The sequence below is a fragment of the Salmo trutta genome, unplaced genomic scaffold (assembly GCF_901001165.1).
Source record: "Salmo trutta unplaced genomic scaffold, fSalTru1.1, whole genome shotgun sequence".
NCBI lineage: Eukaryota > Metazoa > Chordata > Actinopteri > Salmoniformes > Salmonidae > Salmo > Salmo trutta.
The window spans coordinates 60,294-77,500 of NW_021822858.1; the positions used below are offsets into that span (position 1 = coordinate 60,294).

The 17,207-nt window shown below is 41.0% G+C and overlaps 12 non-coding genes across 12 annotated transcripts; all 12 read left to right on the forward strand.

Moving 5' to 3' along the window:
• Positions 1-356: 356 nt before the first annotated feature.
• On the forward strand, positions 357-428 carry trnaa-ugc (transfer RNA alanine (anticodon UGC)). The gene has a single exon. It is a non-coding gene; the product is annotated as a tRNA-Ala (tRNA).
• Positions 429-895: 467 nt separating this feature from the next.
• Positions 896-967, forward strand: trnat-cgu (transfer RNA threonine (anticodon CGU)). The gene has a single exon. It is a non-coding gene; the product is annotated as a tRNA-Thr (tRNA).
• A 1,140-nt stretch (positions 968-2,107) lies between these two features.
• On the forward strand, positions 2,108-2,179 carry trnaa-cgc (transfer RNA alanine (anticodon CGC)). The gene has a single exon. It is a non-coding gene; the product is annotated as a tRNA-Ala (tRNA).
• A 467-nt stretch (positions 2,180-2,646) lies between these two features.
• trnat-cgu (transfer RNA threonine (anticodon CGU)) lies at positions 2,647-2,718 on the forward strand. Its single transcript has one exon. It is a non-coding gene; the product is annotated as a tRNA-Thr (tRNA).
• A 1,141-nt stretch (positions 2,719-3,859) lies between these two features.
• trnaa-ugc (transfer RNA alanine (anticodon UGC)) lies at positions 3,860-3,931 on the forward strand. Its single transcript has one exon. It is a non-coding gene; the product is annotated as a tRNA-Ala (tRNA).
• Positions 3,932-7,938: 4,007 nt separating this feature from the next.
• Positions 7,939-8,010, forward strand: trnaa-ugc (transfer RNA alanine (anticodon UGC)). The gene has a single exon. It is a non-coding gene; the product is annotated as a tRNA-Ala (tRNA).
• A 467-nt stretch (positions 8,011-8,477) lies between these two features.
• Positions 8,478-8,549, forward strand: trnat-cgu (transfer RNA threonine (anticodon CGU)). Its single transcript has one exon. It is a non-coding gene; the product is annotated as a tRNA-Thr (tRNA).
• A 1,139-nt stretch (positions 8,550-9,688) lies between these two features.
• trnaa-ugc (transfer RNA alanine (anticodon UGC)) lies at positions 9,689-9,760 on the forward strand. The gene has a single exon. It is a non-coding gene; the product is annotated as a tRNA-Ala (tRNA).
• A 1,671-nt stretch (positions 9,761-11,431) lies between these two features.
• Positions 11,432-11,503, forward strand: trnaa-cgc (transfer RNA alanine (anticodon CGC)). The gene has a single exon. It is a non-coding gene; the product is annotated as a tRNA-Ala (tRNA).
• A 1,680-nt stretch (positions 11,504-13,183) lies between these two features.
• Positions 13,184-13,255, forward strand: trnaa-ugc (transfer RNA alanine (anticodon UGC)). The gene has a single exon. It is a non-coding gene; the product is annotated as a tRNA-Ala (tRNA).
• Positions 13,256-13,722: 467 nt separating this feature from the next.
• On the forward strand, positions 13,723-13,794 carry trnat-cgu (transfer RNA threonine (anticodon CGU)). Its single transcript has one exon. It is a non-coding gene; the product is annotated as a tRNA-Thr (tRNA).
• A 1,139-nt stretch (positions 13,795-14,933) lies between these two features.
• trnaa-cgc (transfer RNA alanine (anticodon CGC)) lies at positions 14,934-15,005 on the forward strand. Its single transcript has one exon. It is a non-coding gene; the product is annotated as a tRNA-Ala (tRNA).
• The last annotated feature ends 2,202 nt before the right edge of the window (positions 15,006-17,207 follow it).

Genomic DNA, 17,207 nt, shown 5'->3' on the forward strand with positions numbered 1-17,207 from the left:
TACTTTCTGCTCTTTTGCACACCAGTATTTTTACTTGCACATCATCATCTGCTCATCTATCACTCCAGTGTTAATTTGCTAAAATGTAATTACTTCGCTACTATGGCCTATTTATTATCTTACCTCCTCATGCCATTTGCACACACTGTATATAGACTTTCCTTTTTTCTATTGTGTTATTGACTGTACGCTTGTTTATTCCATTTGTTACTCTATGTTGTTGTTTGTGTCGCACTGGTTTGCTTTATCTTGGTCAGGTCGCAGTTCTAAATGAGAACTTGTTCTCCACTAGCTTACCTGGTTAAATAAAGATGAAATAAAATAAAAAAAAGAAACATTTTTTTCTTTCCCAGAAAGGGGATGTAGCTCAGTGGTAGAGCGCATGCTTTGCATGTATGAGGTCCTGGGTTCAATCGCCAGCTTCTCCATTTAAAATTATTGCATTGACCCAACTCCTACTTAACAGAATGTTGAAATTTTAAGCAGGAAACAGAGATGTGCTAAATAATTTGATCTTGTAATCTGAAGAACATGCGTTCAATCCCTGTTTGTACATTTATAGAACAGAAGTGGCATTGTTGCCAACTTTTATGGTGTCATTTTCAAAAACTGAAGGTCATGGGTTCGATCCCAGTCTGTACCTGGTTTAAGAATTGCTGCTATCATTTCATTGTAGTTTCAATGGAGTGGTGTATATAAAAAGTACATTGTTTTGATATTGCATTTTATCTGCAAATGAAATGGGATGGAAGCTCAGAGGGGGAGTGCATGCAAAATATGTATGAGGTCCTCGGTTCAATCCCAAGATTCTCCACTGAGTTTATTTGTGGGCCAAATTCACATTTACACAACTACTACTTTCCAGAATGTTGATGTATAATTTGTAGAGTTGAGTGGCATGGTGGCCAAGTGGTAAGGCGTCGGTCTCGTAAACCGAAGATCATGGGTTCAAGTCCCGTCCGTGCCTGTATGAAAGACATCTGATATCATGGACCTGTGCTTTTATTGGAGGACTTTCCAGAAAAACAAGGTGTATCAATATTGCAACACAGCTATTATAGTAAGGGGATGTATCTCTATGGTAGAGCCAGTACTTTACATGTATGCGGTCCAATGTTAATCCCCAACTTCTCTGTTGATTGTATTTAGTTGTTAAATTATCTTTTCCACAACTCCCACTTTCCAGAATGTTGACATTCTAAGAAGGAAATAGATATGCTAAATCATCTGTTTCTGTAAACTGAAGCACATGGGTTCAATCCTTGTTCCACGTTTATGGAAGATAGCTGATATTATGGAAATGTACATTCATTAGAACAGTGTAAAGAAAAGGTAAATTGTATTGATATGACCACTGCGACCTGTATGCTCTAGTCGGCTGGCCCTCGCTACCTATTCGTCACCAGACCCACTGGCTCCAGGTCATCTATAAGTCTATGCTAGGTAAAGCTCCGCCTTATCTCAGCTCACTGGTCACGATAACAACACCCACCCGTAGCACGCGCTACAGCAGGTATATCTCACTGGTCAGTCCCAAAGTCAACACCTCCTTTGGCCGCCTTTCCTTCCAGTTCTCTGCTGCCAATGACTGGAACGAATTGTAAAAAATCGCTGAAGCTGGAGACTTATATTTCCCTCAATAACTTTAAACATCAGCTATCTGAGCAGCTAACCCATCGCTGCAGCTGTACATAGCCCATCTGTAAATAGCCCACCCAATCTACCTACCTCATCCACATATTGTTTTTATTTACTTTCTGCTCTTTTGCACACCAGTATTTCTACTCGCACATCATCATCTGCTCATCTATCACTCCAGTATTAATTTGCTAAATTGTAATTACTTCGCTACTATGGCCTATTTATTGCCTTACCTCCTCATGCCATTTGCACACACTGTATATAGACTTTCTTTTTTTCTATTGTGTTATTGACTGTACGCTTGTTTATTCCATTTGTAACACTGTGTTGTTGTTTGTGTCGCACTGCTTTGCTTTATCTTGGCCAGGTCGCAGTTGTAAATGAGAACTTGTTCTCCACTAGCTTACCTGGTTAAATTAAGATGAAATAAAATTAAAAAAAGAAACATTTTTTTCTTTACCAGAAAGGGGATGTAGCTCAGTGGTAGAGCGCATGCTTCGCATGTATGAGGTCCTGGGTTCAATCCCCAGCTTTTCCATTTAAAATTATTGCATTGACCCAACTCCTACTTTACAGAATGTTGAAATTTTAAGCAGGAAACAGAGATGTGCTAAATAATTTGGTTTTGTAATCTGAAGAACATGCGTTCAATCCCTGTTCGTACATTTATAGAACAGAAGTGGCATTGTTGCCAACTTTTATGGCGTCATTTTCAAAAACTGAAGGTCATGGGTTCGATCCCAGTCTGTACCTGGTTTAAGAATTGCTGCTATCATTTCATTGTAGTTTCAATGGAGTGGTGTATATAAAAAGTACATTGTATTAATATTGCATTTTATCTGCAAATGAAATGGGATGGAAGCTCAGAGGGGGAGTGCATGCAAAATATGTATGAGGTCCTCGGTTCAATCCCAAGATTCTCCACTGAGTTTATTTGTGTGCCAAATTCACATTTACACAACTACTACTTTCCAGAATGTTAATGTATAATTTGTAGAGTAGAGTGGCATGGTGGCCAAGTGGTAAGGTATCGGTCTCGTAAACCGAAGATCATGGGTTCAAATCCGTTCCGTGCCTGTATGAAAGACATCTGATATCATGGACCTGTGCTTTTCTTGGAGGACTTTCCAGAAAAAGCAAGTTGTATCAATATTGCAACACAGCTATTATAGTAAGGGGATGTATCTCTATGGTAGATCCAGTACTTTACATGTATGCGGTCCAACGTTAATCCCCAACTTCTCTGTTGATTGTATTTAGTTGTTAAATTATCTTTTGCACAACTCCCACTTTCCAGAATGTTGACATTCTAAGAAGGAAATAGATATGCTAAATCATCTGTTTCTGTAAACTGAAGCACATGGGTTCAATCCTTGTTCGACGTTTATGGAAGATAGCTGATATTATGGAAATGTACATTCATTAGAACAGTGTAAAGAAAAGGTAAATTGTATTGATAAGACCACTACGACCTGTATGCTCTAGTCGGCTGGCCCTCGCTACCTATTCATCACCAGACCCACTGGCTCCAGGTCATCTATAAGTCTATGCTAGTTAAAGCTCCGCCTTATCTCAGCTCACTGGTCACGATAACAACACCCACCCGTAGCACGCGCTACAGCAGGTATATCTCACTGGTCATCCCCAAAGCCAACACCTCTTTTGGCCGCCTTTCCTTCCAGTTCTCTGCTGCCAATGACTGGAACGAATTGCAAAAATCGCTGAAGCTGGAGACTTATATTTCCTTCATTAACTTTAAACATCAGCTATCTGAGCAGCTAACCGATCGCTGCAGCTGTACATAGCCCATCTGTAAATAGCCCACCCAATCTACCTACCTCATCCACATATTGTTTTTATTTACTTTCTGCTCTTTTGCACACCAGTATTTTTACTTGCACATCATCATCTGCTCATCTATCACTCCAGTGTTAATTTGCTAAATTGTAATTACTTCGCTACTATGGCCTATTTTTTGCCGTACCTCCTCATGCCATTTGCACACACTGTATATAGTCTTTCTTTTTTTCTATTGTGTTATTGACTGTACGCTTGTTTATTCCATTTGTAACACTGTGTTGTTGTTTGTGTCGCACTGCTTTGCTTTATCTTGGCCAGGTCGAAGTTCTAAATGAGAACTTGATCTCCACTAGCTTACCTGGTTAAATAAAGATGAAATAAAATTTTAAAAAAGAAACATTTCTTTCTTTCACAGAAAGGGGATGTAGCTCAGTGGTAGAGCGCATGCTTTGCATGTATGAGGTCCTGGGTTCAATCCCCAGCTTCTCCATTTAAAATTATTGCATTGACCCAACTCCTACTTTACAGAATGTTGAAATTTTAAGCAGGAAACAGAGAAGTGCTAAATAATTTGGTCTTGTAATCTGAAGAACATACGTTCAATCCCTGTTTGTACATTTATAGAACAGAAGTGGCGTTGTTGCCAACTTTTATGGCGTCATTTACAAAAACTGAAGTTCATGGGTTCGATCCCAGTCTGTACCAGGACTTTCCACAAAAAGCAAGGTTTATCAATATTGCAACAAAGCTATTATAGTAAGGGGATGTATCTCTCTGGTAGATCCAGTACTTTACATGTATGCGGTCCAACGTTAATCACCAACTTCTCTGTTGAGTGTATTTAGTTGTTAAATTATCTTTTGCACAACTCCCACTTTCCAGAATGTTGACATTCTAAGAAGGAAATAGATATGCTAAATCATCTGTTTCTGTAAACTGAAGCACATGGGTTCAATCCTTGTTCCACGTTTATGGAAGATAGCTGATATTATGGAAATGTACATTCATTAGAACAGTGTAAAGAAAAGGTAAATTGTATTGATATGACCACTGCGACCTGTATGCTCTAGTCGGCTGGCCCTCGCTACCTATTCATTTACATTTACATTTAAGTAATTTAGCAGACGCTCTTATCCAGAGCGACTTACAAATTGGTGCATTCACCTTAAGATATCCAGTGGAACAACCACTTTACAATAGTGCATCTAAATCTTTCGGGGGGGGGGTAGAAGGATTACTTTATCCTATCCCAGGTATTCCTTAAAGAGGTGGTGTTTCAGGTGTCTCCGGAAGGTTGTGATTGACTCCGCTGTCCTGGCGTCGTGAGGGAGCTTGTTCCACCATTGGGGTGCCAGAGCAGCAAACAGTTTTGACTGGGCTGAGCGGGAGCTGTGCTTCTTCAGAGGTAGGGAGGCGAGCAGGCCAGAGGTCAATGAACGCAGTGCCCTTGTTTGGGTGTAGGGCCTGATCAGAGCCTGAAGGTACGGAGGTGCCGTTCCCCTCACAGCTCCGTAGGCAAGCAGCATGGACTTGTAGCGGATGCGAGCTTCAACTGGAAGCCAGTGGAGAGAGCGGAGGAGCGGGGTGACGTGAGAGAACTTGGGAAGGTTGAACACCAGATGGGCTGCGGCGTTCTGGATGAGTTGTAGGGGTTTAATGGCACAGGCAGGGAGCCCAGCCAACAGCGAGTTGCAGTAATCCAGACGGGAGATGACAAGTGCCTGGACTAGGACCTGCGCCGCTTCCTGTGTGAGGCAGGGTCGTACTCTGCGGCACCAGACCCACTGACTCCAGGTCATCTATAAGTCTATGCTAGGTAAAGCTCCGCCTTATCTCAGCTCACTGGTCACGATAACAACACCCACTCATAGCACGCGCTCCAGCAGGTATATCTCACTGGTCATCCCCAAAGCCAACACCTCCTTTGGCCGCCTTTCCTTCCATACATGAAGGGACATCACGTGTGCAAGCTGTATGGTTAGTGAGAAAGTCCATATTGCAAATGTACGCTCCCTTACTAGACGTCCGACTACGTCCGATAAATCCGCGGACGGCGTCGGGCCGCTCACAGGGGCCGGATCTTCCAGGAAGTCATCAAACGGAGTCTCTCGGACCTTCCGTTTCCGTTTAATGAAATTTTCTAATTTTGGTCATTTCTTTGCAGTCCCGGATTATTCCACGAGAGGGCGAATGGAATCATATTGCAAATGTATCATATATCACCAATCACGACACGGCTTTTTCTCCTAAACGGAAAATAATTCGAAGACGAAACTCGGTCTGCGTGGGTTTGGCATAATGGGCAGTTGGCCCCGAACAGGATGGAGTCGAGGCCTCGACGCTTTTCGAGTTAAGGCTATTTTTCTGGGATTGAAAGTCAAACAGGAAAATAGAGTGCTGATTTGACCACTTCACATCAAACTACATGAGCCTTCGGTGTCAGGAGAAAAGGAACCATGCATTTACCAATGTTCATTTCAGAGAAATTGTACAATGACACATTGGTGATATTCAACAAGAAGAGGTTTTTTTTCCAAAAAAGTTACATATCCAGTTGCAGCGTGTTCAGATGAGTCCGTTAAGGCAGGTTTCGGAGCTCTGCGAGATTTCTGTGATTTTCTGAAACAACACACACTTGTTCAACCCTCTGTAAATAAGTCAGTTCTTAACAGAAACACTTAAAACTCAATATTCTATAAGAGCCTAACGTTCAGATTCCTGTGTCAACCAGAAATGCCTTAAAATGGTGACATAGGGGCTGTTTTGAAGGGTTAAAAAGGTCAGATCTTTCCACAACTTCATATGTGTGACTAGGCAACCCTCATGAACTGTAAATCAGTCATTTATCCCATCAGATGTCAAAGAAAAGCTCTCTCAAACACACACACAGCAAGGACGGAGTGACACAGTGCGGTGCTTAAAGACACAAAGAGCCTGCAATGGCATTACCATTATCTCTAGGCTGAGACGAGTTCAATGAGACGCCCCGCTTGACCGTAGCTTGCTCGGTATGAGCGCAGCGACCGTGAGAAAACTAGGCCCAAAATGAGGCCTGCACCAATATGTCAAATGCTTATGGGTGACAGTGAGAGAACCATTAGGGTTAGAAGCACAATTCAACCTCAGGAGCGTTCCTGAGGTCCTCTCGATCTGTGCAAGCCTAACCTTGACCCTGTGGCATTAACCCTTCACAGTGAAAAGAAGGTGTTTAGATCAAACAGTGTGCAATGACTTCTCTCCCCATAGGAATACATTGACAATTCTCCTAAATTCAACCTGCAGTCTATGTGGGTTATGAATGCCTTATGAACCTGTCTTCTATAATAATCCATAAGGCTACTGTGAGGTCTATCTGTGTCGATTCTAAGGTTCCTGGAGCAACCGGAAAATGTTAAAATCAACCTAGAGCTATTGTCATATAAGCAACCTGCAGATAGTGAAAATCACGCAACTCAACCATCTGTCATTCAGTCAATTCTTAAGGTAGAGACTTCATATTCAGGATTCTGTTTATGTCTACCCCAAAGACAACGTGTGTGAAGCAAGAGCTTCCTGTGACAACCGGAAGTTGTTAAAAACAGCCAAGAGCTATTGTCATATGGTCAACTTGCATATAGTGAAAATCACGCAACTCAACCATCTGTCATTCAGTCAATTCTTAAGGTAGGGACTTCATATTCAGGATTCTGTTTATGTCTACCCCAAAGACAACGTGTGTGAAGCAAGAGCTTCCTGTGACAACCGGAAGTGGTTAATAACAGCCTAGAGCTATTGTCATATAACCTGCACATAGTGAAAATCACGCAACTCAACCATCTGTCATTCAGTCAATTCTTAAGGTAGAGACTTCATATTCAGGATTCTGTTTATGTCTACCCCAAAGACAACGTGTGTTGAGTAGGAACTTCCTGTGACAACCGGAAGTGGTTAAAAACAGCCTAGAGCTATTGTCATATAACCTGCACATAGTGAAAATCACGCAACTCAACCATCTGTCATTCAGTCAATTCTTAAGGTAGAGACTTCATATTCAGGATTCTGTTTATGTCTACCCCAAAGACAACGTGTGTTGAGAAGGAACTTCCTGTGACAACCGGAAGTGGTTAAAAACAGCCTAGCGCTATTGTCATTTAACCTGCACATAGTGAAAATCACGCACAACAGTATTTCTACTTGCACATCATCATTTGCTCATCTATCACTCCAGTGTTAATTTGCTAAATTGTAATTACTTCGCTACTATGGCCTATTTATTATCTTACCTCCTCATGCCATTTGCACACACTGTATATAGACTTTCTTTATTTCTATTGTGTTATTGACTGTACGCTTGTTTATTCCATTTGTAACACTGTGTTGTTGTTTGTGTCGCACTGCTTTGCTTTATCTTGGCCAGGTCGCAGTTCTAAATGAGAACTTGTTCTCCACTAGCTTACCTGGTTAAATAAAGATGAAATAAAATTTTTAAAAAACCAACATTTTTTTCTTTCCCAGAAAGGGGATGTAGCTCAGTGGTAGAGCGCATGCTTTGCATGTATGAGGTCCTGGGTTCAATCCCCAGCTTCTCCATTTAAAATTATTGCATTGACCAAACTCCTACTTTACAGAATGTTGAAATTTTAAGCAGGAAACAGAGATGTGCTAAATAATTTGGTCTTGTAATCTGAAGAACATGCGTTCAATCCCTGTTTGTACAGTTATAGAACAGAAGTGGCATTGTTGCCAACTTTTATGGCGTCATTTTCAAAAACTGAAGTTCATGGGTTCGATCCCAGTCTGTACCTGGTTTAAGAATTGCTGCTATCATTTCATTGTAGTTTCAATGGAGTGGTGTATATAAAAAGTACATTGTATTGATATTGCATTTTATCTGCAAATGAAATGGGATGGAAACTCAGAGGGGGAGTGCATGCAAAATATGTATGAGGTCCTCGGTTCAATCCCAAGATTCTCCACTGAGTTTATTTGTGTGCCAAATTCACATTTACACAACTACTACTTTCCAGAATGTTGATGTATAATTTGTAGAGTAGAGTGGCATGGTGGCCAAGTGGTAAGGCGTCGGCCTCGTCAACCGAAGATCATGGGTTCAAATCCCATCCGTCCCTCTATGAAGACATTGGCTATCATGGACCTGTGCATTTATTGGAGGACTTTGCAGAAAAGCAATTTGTATCAAAATTGCAACACAGCTATTAAAGTAAGGGGATGTATCTCTATGGTAGAGCCAGTACTTTACATGTATGCGGTCTAACGTTAATCCCCAACTTCTCTGTTGATTGTATTTAGTTGTTAAATTATCTTTTGCACAACTCCCACTTTCCAGAATGTTGACATTCTAAGAAGGAAATAGATATGCTAAATCATCTGTTTCTGTAAACTGAAGCACATGGGTTCAATCCTTGTTCGACGTTTATGGAAGATAGCTGATATTATGGAAATGTACATTCATTAGAACAGTGTAAAGAAAAGGTAAATTGTATTGATATGACCACTGCGACCTGAATGCTCTAGTCGGCTGGCCCACGCTACCTATTCGTCACCAGACCCACTGGCTCCAGATCATCTATAAGTCTATGCTAGGTAAAGCTCCGCCTTATCTCAGCTCACTGGTCACGATAACAATACCCACCCGTAGCACACGCTCCAGCAGGTATATCTCACTGGTCATCCCCAAAGCCAACACCTCCTTTGGCCGCCTTTCCTTCCAGTTCTCTGCTGCCAATGAGTGGAACGAATTGCAAAAATCGCTGAAGCTGGAGACTTATATTTCCCTCACTAACTTTAAACATCAGCTATCTGAGCAGCTAACCGATCGCTGCAGCTGTACATAGCCCATCTGTAAATAGCCCACCCAATCTACCTACCTCATCCACATATTGTTTTTATTTACTTTCTGCTCTTTTGCACACCAGTATTTCTACTTGCACATCATCATCTGCTCATCTATCACTCCAGTGTTAATTTGCTAAATTGTAATTACTTCGCTACTATGGCCTATTTATTGCCTTACCTCCTCATGCCATTTGCACACACTGTATATAGACTTTCTTCTTTTTCTATTGTGTTATTGACTGTACGCTTGTTTATTCCATTTGTAACACTGTGTTGTTGTTTGTGTCGCACTGCTTTGCTTTATCTTGGCCAGGTCGCAGTTCTAAATGAGAACTTGTTCTCCACTAGCTTACCTGGTTAAATAAAGATTAAATCAAATTTTAAAAAGAAACATTTTTTTCTTTACCAGAAAGGGGATGTAGCTCAGTGGTAGAGCGCATGCTTTGCATGTATGAGGTCCTGGGTTCAATCGCCAGCTTCTCCATTTAAAATTATTGCATTGACCCAACTCCTACTTTACAGAATGTTGAAATTTTAAGCAGGAAACAGAGATGTGCTAAATAATTTGGTCTTGTAATCTGAAGAACATGCGTTCAATCCCTGTTTGTACATTTATAGAACAGAAGTGGCATTGTTGCCAACTTTTATGGCGTCATTTTCAAAAACTGAAGTTCATGGGTTCGATCCCAGTCTGTACCTGGTTTAAGAATTGCTGCTATCATTTCCTTGTAGTTTCAATGGAGTGGTGTATATAAAAAGTACATTGTATTGATATTGCATTTTATCTGCAAATGAAATGGGATGGAAGCTCAGAGGGGGAGTGCATGCAAAATATGTATGAGGTCCTCGGTTCAATCCCAAGATTCTCCACTGAGTTTATTTGTGTGCCAAATTCACATTTACACAACTACTACTTTCCAGAATGTGAATGTATAATTTGTAGAGTAGAGTGGCATTGTGGCCAAGTGGTAATTCGTCGGTCTTGTAAACCAAAGATCATGGGTACAAATCCAGTCCGTGCCTGTATGAAAAACATCTGATTTCATGGACCTGTGCTTTTATTGGAGGACTTTCCAGAAAAAGCAAGGTGTATCAATATTGCAACACAGCTATTATAGTAAGGGGATGTATCTCTATGGTAGATCCAGTACTTTACATGTATGCGGTCCAACGTTAATCCCCAACTTCTCTGTTGATTGTATTTAGTTGTTAAATTAGATTTTGCACAACTCCCACTTTCCAGAATGTTGACATTCTAAGAAGGAAATAGATATGCTAAATCATCTGTTTCTGTAAACTGAAGCACATGGGTTCAATCCTTGTTCGACGTTTATGGAAGATAGCTGATATTATGGAAATGTACATTCATTAGAACAGTGTAAAGAAAAGGTAAATTGTATTGATATGACCACTGCGACCTGAATGCTCTAGTCGGCTGGCCCACCCTACCTATTCGTCACCAGACCCACTGGCTCCAGGTCATCTATGCTAGGTAAAGCTCCGCCTTATCTCAGCTCACTGGTCACGATAACAATACCCACCCGTAGCACATGCTCCAGCAGGTATATCTCACTGGTCATCCCCAAAGCCAACACCTCCTTTGGCCGCCTTTCCTTCCAGTTCTCTGCTGCCAATGAGTGGAACGAATTGCAAAAATCGCTGAAGCTGGAGACTTATATTTCCCTCACTAACTTTAAACATCAGCTATCTGAGCAGCTAAACGATCGCTGCAGCTGTACATAGCCCATCTGTAAATAGCCCACCCAATCTACCTACCTCATCCCCATATTGTTTTTATTTACTTTCTGCTCTTTTGCACACCAGTATTTCTACTTGCACATCATCATCTGCTCATCTATCACTCCAGTGTTAATTTGCTAAATTGTAATTACTTCACTACTATGGCCTATTTATTGCCTTACCTTCTCATGCCATTTGCACACACTGTATATAGACTTTATTTTTTTCTATTGTGTTATTGACTGTACCCTTGTTTATTCAATTTGTAACACTGTGTTGTTGTTTGTGTCGCACTGCTTTGCTTTATCTTGGCCAGGTCGCAGTTCTAAATGAGATCTTGTTCTCCACTAGCTTACCTGGTTAAATAAAGATGAAATAAAAATTTTTAAATAAACATTTTTTTCTTTACCAGGAAGGGGATGTAGCTCAGTGGTAGAGCGCATGCTTCGCATGTATGAGGTCCTGGGTTCAATCCCCAGCTTCTCCATTTAAAATTATTGCATTGACCCAACTCCTACTTTACAGAATGTTGAAATTTTAAGCAGGAAACAGAGATGTGCTAAATAATTTGGTCTTGTAATCTGAAGAACATGCGTTCAATCACTGTTTGTACATTTATAGAACAGAAGTGGCATTGTTGCCAACTTTTATGGCGTCATTTTCAAAAACTGAAGTTCATGGGTTCGATCCCAGTCTGTACCTGGTTTAAGAATTGCTGCTATCATTTCATTGTAGTTTCAATGGAGTGGTGTATTTAAAAAGTACATTGTATTGATATTGCATTTTATCTGCAAATTAAATGGGATGGAAGCTCAGAGGGGGAGTGCATGCAAAATATGTATGAGGTCCTCGGTTCAATCCCAAGATTCTCCACTGAGTTTATTTGTGTGCCAAATTCACATTTACACAACTACTACTTTCCAGAATGTTGATGTATAATTTGTAGAGTAGAGTGGCATGGTGGCCAAGTTGTAAGGCGTTGGTCTTGTAAACCGAAGATCATAGGTTAAAATCCCGTCCGTGCCTGTATGAAAGACATCTGATATCATGGACCTGTGCTCTTATTGTAGGACTTTCCAGAAAAAGCAAGGTGTATCAATATTGCAACACAGCTATTATAGTAAGGGGATGTATCTCTATGGTAGAGCCAGTACTTTACATGTATGCGGTCCAACGTTAATCCCCAACTTCTCTGTTGATTGTATTTAGTTGTTAAATTATCTTTTGCACAACTCCCACTTTCCAGAATGTTGACATTCTAAGAAGGAAATAGATATGCTAAATCATCTGTTTCTGTAAACTGAAGCACATTGGTTCAATCCTTGTTCCACGTTTATGGAAGATAGCTGATATTATGGAAATGTACATTCATTAGAACAGTGTAAAGAAAAGGTAAATTGTATTGATATGACCACCGCGACCTGTATGCTCTAGTCGGCTGGCCCTCGCTACCTATTCGTCACCAGACCCACTGGCTCCAGGTCATCTATAAGTCTATGCTAGGTAAAGCTCCGCCTTATCTCAGCTCACTGGTCACGATAACAATACCCACCCGTAGCACGCGCTACAGCAGGTATATCTCACTGGTCATCGCCAAAGCCAACACCTCCTTTGGCCGCCTTTCCTTCCAGTTCTCTGCTGCCAATGACTGGAACGAATTGCAAAAATCGCTGAAGCTGGAGACTTATATTTCCCTCACTAACTTTAAACATCAGCTATCTGAGCAGCTAACCGATCGCTGCAGCTGTACATAGCCCATCTGTAAATAGCCCACCCAATCTACCTACCTCATCCACATACTGTTTTTATTTACTTTCTGCTCTTTTGCACACCAGTATTTCTACTTGCACATCATCATCTGCTCATCTATCACTCCAGTGTTAATTTGCTAAATTGTAATTACTTCGCTACTATGGCCTATTTATTGCCGTACCTCCTCATGCCATTTGCACACACTGTATATAGACTTTCTTTTTTTCTATTGTGTTATTGACTGTACGCTTGTTTATTCCATTTGTAACACTGTGTTGTTGTTTGTGTCGCACTGCTTTGTTTTATCTTGGCCAGGTCGCAGTTCTAAATGAGAACTTGTTCTCCTCTAGCTTACCTGGTTAAATAAAGATGAAATAAAATTTAAAAAAAGAAACATTTTTTTCTTTCTCTGAAAGGGGATGTAGCTCAGTGGTAGAGCGCATGCTTTGCATGTATGAGGTCCTGGGTTCAATCCCCAGCTTCTCCATTTAAAGTTATTGCATTGACCCAACTCCTACTTTACAGAATGTTGAAATTTTAAGCAGCAAACAGAGATGTGCTAAATAATTTGGTTTTGTAATCTGAAGAACATGCGTTCAATCCCTGTTTGTACATTTATAGAACAGAAGTGGCATTGTTGCCAACTTTTATGGCGTCATTTTCAAAAACTGAAGTTCATGGGTTCGATCCCAGTCTGTACTTGGTTTAAGAATTGCTGCTATCATTTCATTGTAGTTTCAATGGAGTGGTGTATATAAAAAGTACATTGTATTGATATTGCATTTTATCTGCAAATGAAATGGGATGGAAGCTCAGAGGGGGAGTGCATGCAAAATATGTATGAGGTCCTCGGTTCAATCCCAAGATTCTCCACTGAGTTTATTTGTGGGCCAAATTCACATTTACACAACTACTACTTTCCAGAATGTTGATGTATAATTTGTAGAGTTGAGTGGCATGGTGGCCAAGTGGTAAGGCGTCGGTCTCGTAAACCGAAGATCATGGGTTCAAGTCCCGTCCGTGCCTGTATGAAAGACATCTGATATCATGGACCTGTGCTTTTATTGGAGGACTTTGCAGAAAAAGCAAGTTGTATCAATATTGCAACACAGCTATTATAGTAAGGGGATGTATCTCTATGGTAGAGCCAGTACTTTACATGTATGCGGTCCAACGTTAATACCAACTTCTCTGTTGACTGTATTTAGTTGTTAAATTATCTTTTGCACAACTCCCACTTTCCAGAATGTTGACATTCTAAGAAGGAAATAGATATGCTAAATCATCTGTTTCTGTAAACTGAAGCACATGGGTTCAATCCTTGTTCGACGTTTATGGAAGATAGCTGATATTATAGAAATGTACATTCATTAGAACAGTGTAAAGAAAAGGTAAATTGTATTGATATGACCACTGCGACCTGAATGCTCTAGTCGGCTGGCCCTCGCTACCTATTCGTCACCAGACCCACTGGCTCCAGGTCATCTATAAGTCTATGCTAGGTAAAGCTCCGCCTTATCTCAGCTCACTGGTCACGATAACAACACCCACCCGTAGCACACGCTCCAGCAGGTATATCTCACTGGTCATCCCCAAAGTCAACACCTCCTTTGGCTGCCTTTCCTTCCAGTTCTCTGCTGCCAATGACTGGAACGAATTGCAAAAATCGCTGAAGCTGGAGACTTATATTTCCCTCACTAACTTTAAACATCAGCTATCTGAGCAGCTAACCGATCGCTGCAGCTGTACATAGCCCATCTGTAAATAGCCCACCCAATCTACCTACCTCATCCACATATTGTTTTTATTTACTTTCTGCTCTTTTGCACACCAGTATTTCTACTTGCACATCATCATCTGCTCATCTATCACTCCAGTGTTAATTTACTAAAATGTAATTACTTCGCTACTATGGCCTATTTATTGCCTTACCTCCTCATGCCATTTGCACACACTGTATATAGACTTTCTTTTTTTCTATTGTGTTATTGACTGTACGCTTGTTTATTCCATTTGTAACACTGTGTTGTTGTTTGTGTCGCACTGCTTTGCTTTATCTTGGCCAGGTCGCAGTTCTAAATGAGAACTTGTTCTCCACTAGCTTACCTGGTTAAATAATGATGAAATAAAATTTTAAAAAGAAACATTTTTTTCTTTCACAGAAAGGGGATGTAGCTCAGTGGTAGAGCGCATGCTTCGCATGTATGAGGTCCTGGGTTCAATCCCCAGCTTCTCCATTTAAAATTATTGGCTGAGAGGGCCCTAGTGGAGACGACTGACTGAGAGGGCCCTAGTGGAGACGACTGACTGAGAGGGCCCTAGTGGAGACGACTGGCTTAGAGGGCCGTAGTGGAGACGACTGGCTTAGAGGGCCGTAGTGGAGACGGCTGGCTGAGAGGGCCCTAGTGGAGAAAGCACCCCAGTACCCAGCACACACCACCCTCATTACCCAGCACCCTCAGCACCCACCACCGATAAAATAATTTATACATTTAAGGTTTTGACTAAATGATTCCACCCTGAAAATATATAACTGAGTGATTGTCATACTAATTCTATAAATGTGTGTGCATAGGACAAGCTGAGACATTCAAGGAAAAGGGGAACTGTTAACCTGTTATGGATAGGGGGCAGTATTTTCACGGCCGGATAAAAAAACGTACCCAATTTAATCTGATTATTACTCCTGCCCAGAAACTAGAATATGCATATAATTATTAGCTTTGGATAGAAAACACTCCAAAGTTTCTAAAACTGTTTGAATGGTGTCTGTGAGTATAACAGAACTCATTTGGCAGGCCAAAACCTGAGACGATTCCAAACAGGAAGCGCCCTCTCTGACCATTTCTTGGCCTTCTTGATCATCTCTATCCAAAACAGGGGATCTCTGCTGTAACGTGACACTTCCTACGGCTCCCATAGGCTCTCAGAAGGCGGCAAAACGTTGAATGATGCCTTTGCAGGCCATGGCTGAAAAACAGTAGCGCATTTAGATAGTGGTCGATCAGAGAACAGAGACTGGAGGCGTGTGCACGAGGCGACACCATGTTTTTATTCTTTCGTCTTTGAACGAAAACAACGACTCCCGGTCGGAATATTATCGCTTTTTTTACGAGAAAAATAGCATAAAAATTGATTTTAAACAGCGGTTGACATGCTTCGAAGTACGGTAACGGAATATTTTGAATTTTTTTGTCACGAAACGCATCGGGCGCGTAACCCTTCGTCACCCTTGGATAGTGTCTTGAACGCACGAACAAAACGCCGCTATTTGGATATAACTATGGATTATTTTGAACCAAACCAACATTTTTTATTGAAGTAGAAGTCCTGGGAGTGCATTCTGACGAAGAACAGGAAAGGTAATCAAACTTTTCTAATAGTAAATCGGAGTTTGGTGAGGGTCAAACTTGGTGGGTGTCAAAATAGCTAGCCTGTGATGGCGAGCTATCTACTCAGAATATTGCAAAATGTGCTTTCACCGAAAAGCTATTTTAAAATCGGACACCTCGATTGCATAAAGGAGTTCTGTATCTAGAATTCTTAAAATAATTGTTATGTTTTTTGTGAACGTTTATCGTGAGTAATTTAGTAAATTCACCGGAAGTGTTCGATGGGAATGCTAGTTCTGAACGTCACATGCTAATGTAAAAAGCTGGTTTTTGATATAAATATGAACTTGATTGAACAAAACATGCATGTATTGTATAACATAATGTCATAGACGTGTCATCTGATGAAGATCATCAAAGGTTAGTGCTGCATTTAGCTGTGGTTTTGTTTTTGTGACATTATATGCTAGCTTGAAAAATGGGTGTCTGATTATTTCTGGCTGGGTACTCTGCTGACATAATCTAATGTTTTGCTTTCGCTGTAAAACCTTTTTGAAATCGGACAGTGTGGTTAGATTAACGAGTCTTGTCTTTAAAATGGTGTAAAATAGTCATATGTTTGAGAAATTGAAGTAATAGCATTTCTAAGGTATTTGAATATCGCACCACGGGATTCCACTGGCTGTTGAGTAGGTGGGACGATTTCGTCCCACATACCCTAGAGAGGTTAAAGAACACGAGGGGCATTTATAAGGGGTATGTCCAAATGTTAGGTATAAATGGCTATGTGCTTGTATGATTTGTAGAGCTGAATAAAGAACTAACCTTTTGCAGAATTCTGGGACTTTGTCTAATTCTTCTATTAACCAGGGGCCTTACAACCTCTGGAGAATTGGTCAAAGCATATAGTGAGTTTTGAGTTAATAACATTGGGATGAAAATTCTCGTGACAACCACCCACCACCCAGCACCAACCACCCACCACCCAATCACCTACCACCCACCACCCACCACCCAAACACCTACCACCCAGCACCCACCACCCAAACACCTACCACCCAGCACCACCACCCAGCACCACCACCCAGCACCCACCACTCAGTATCA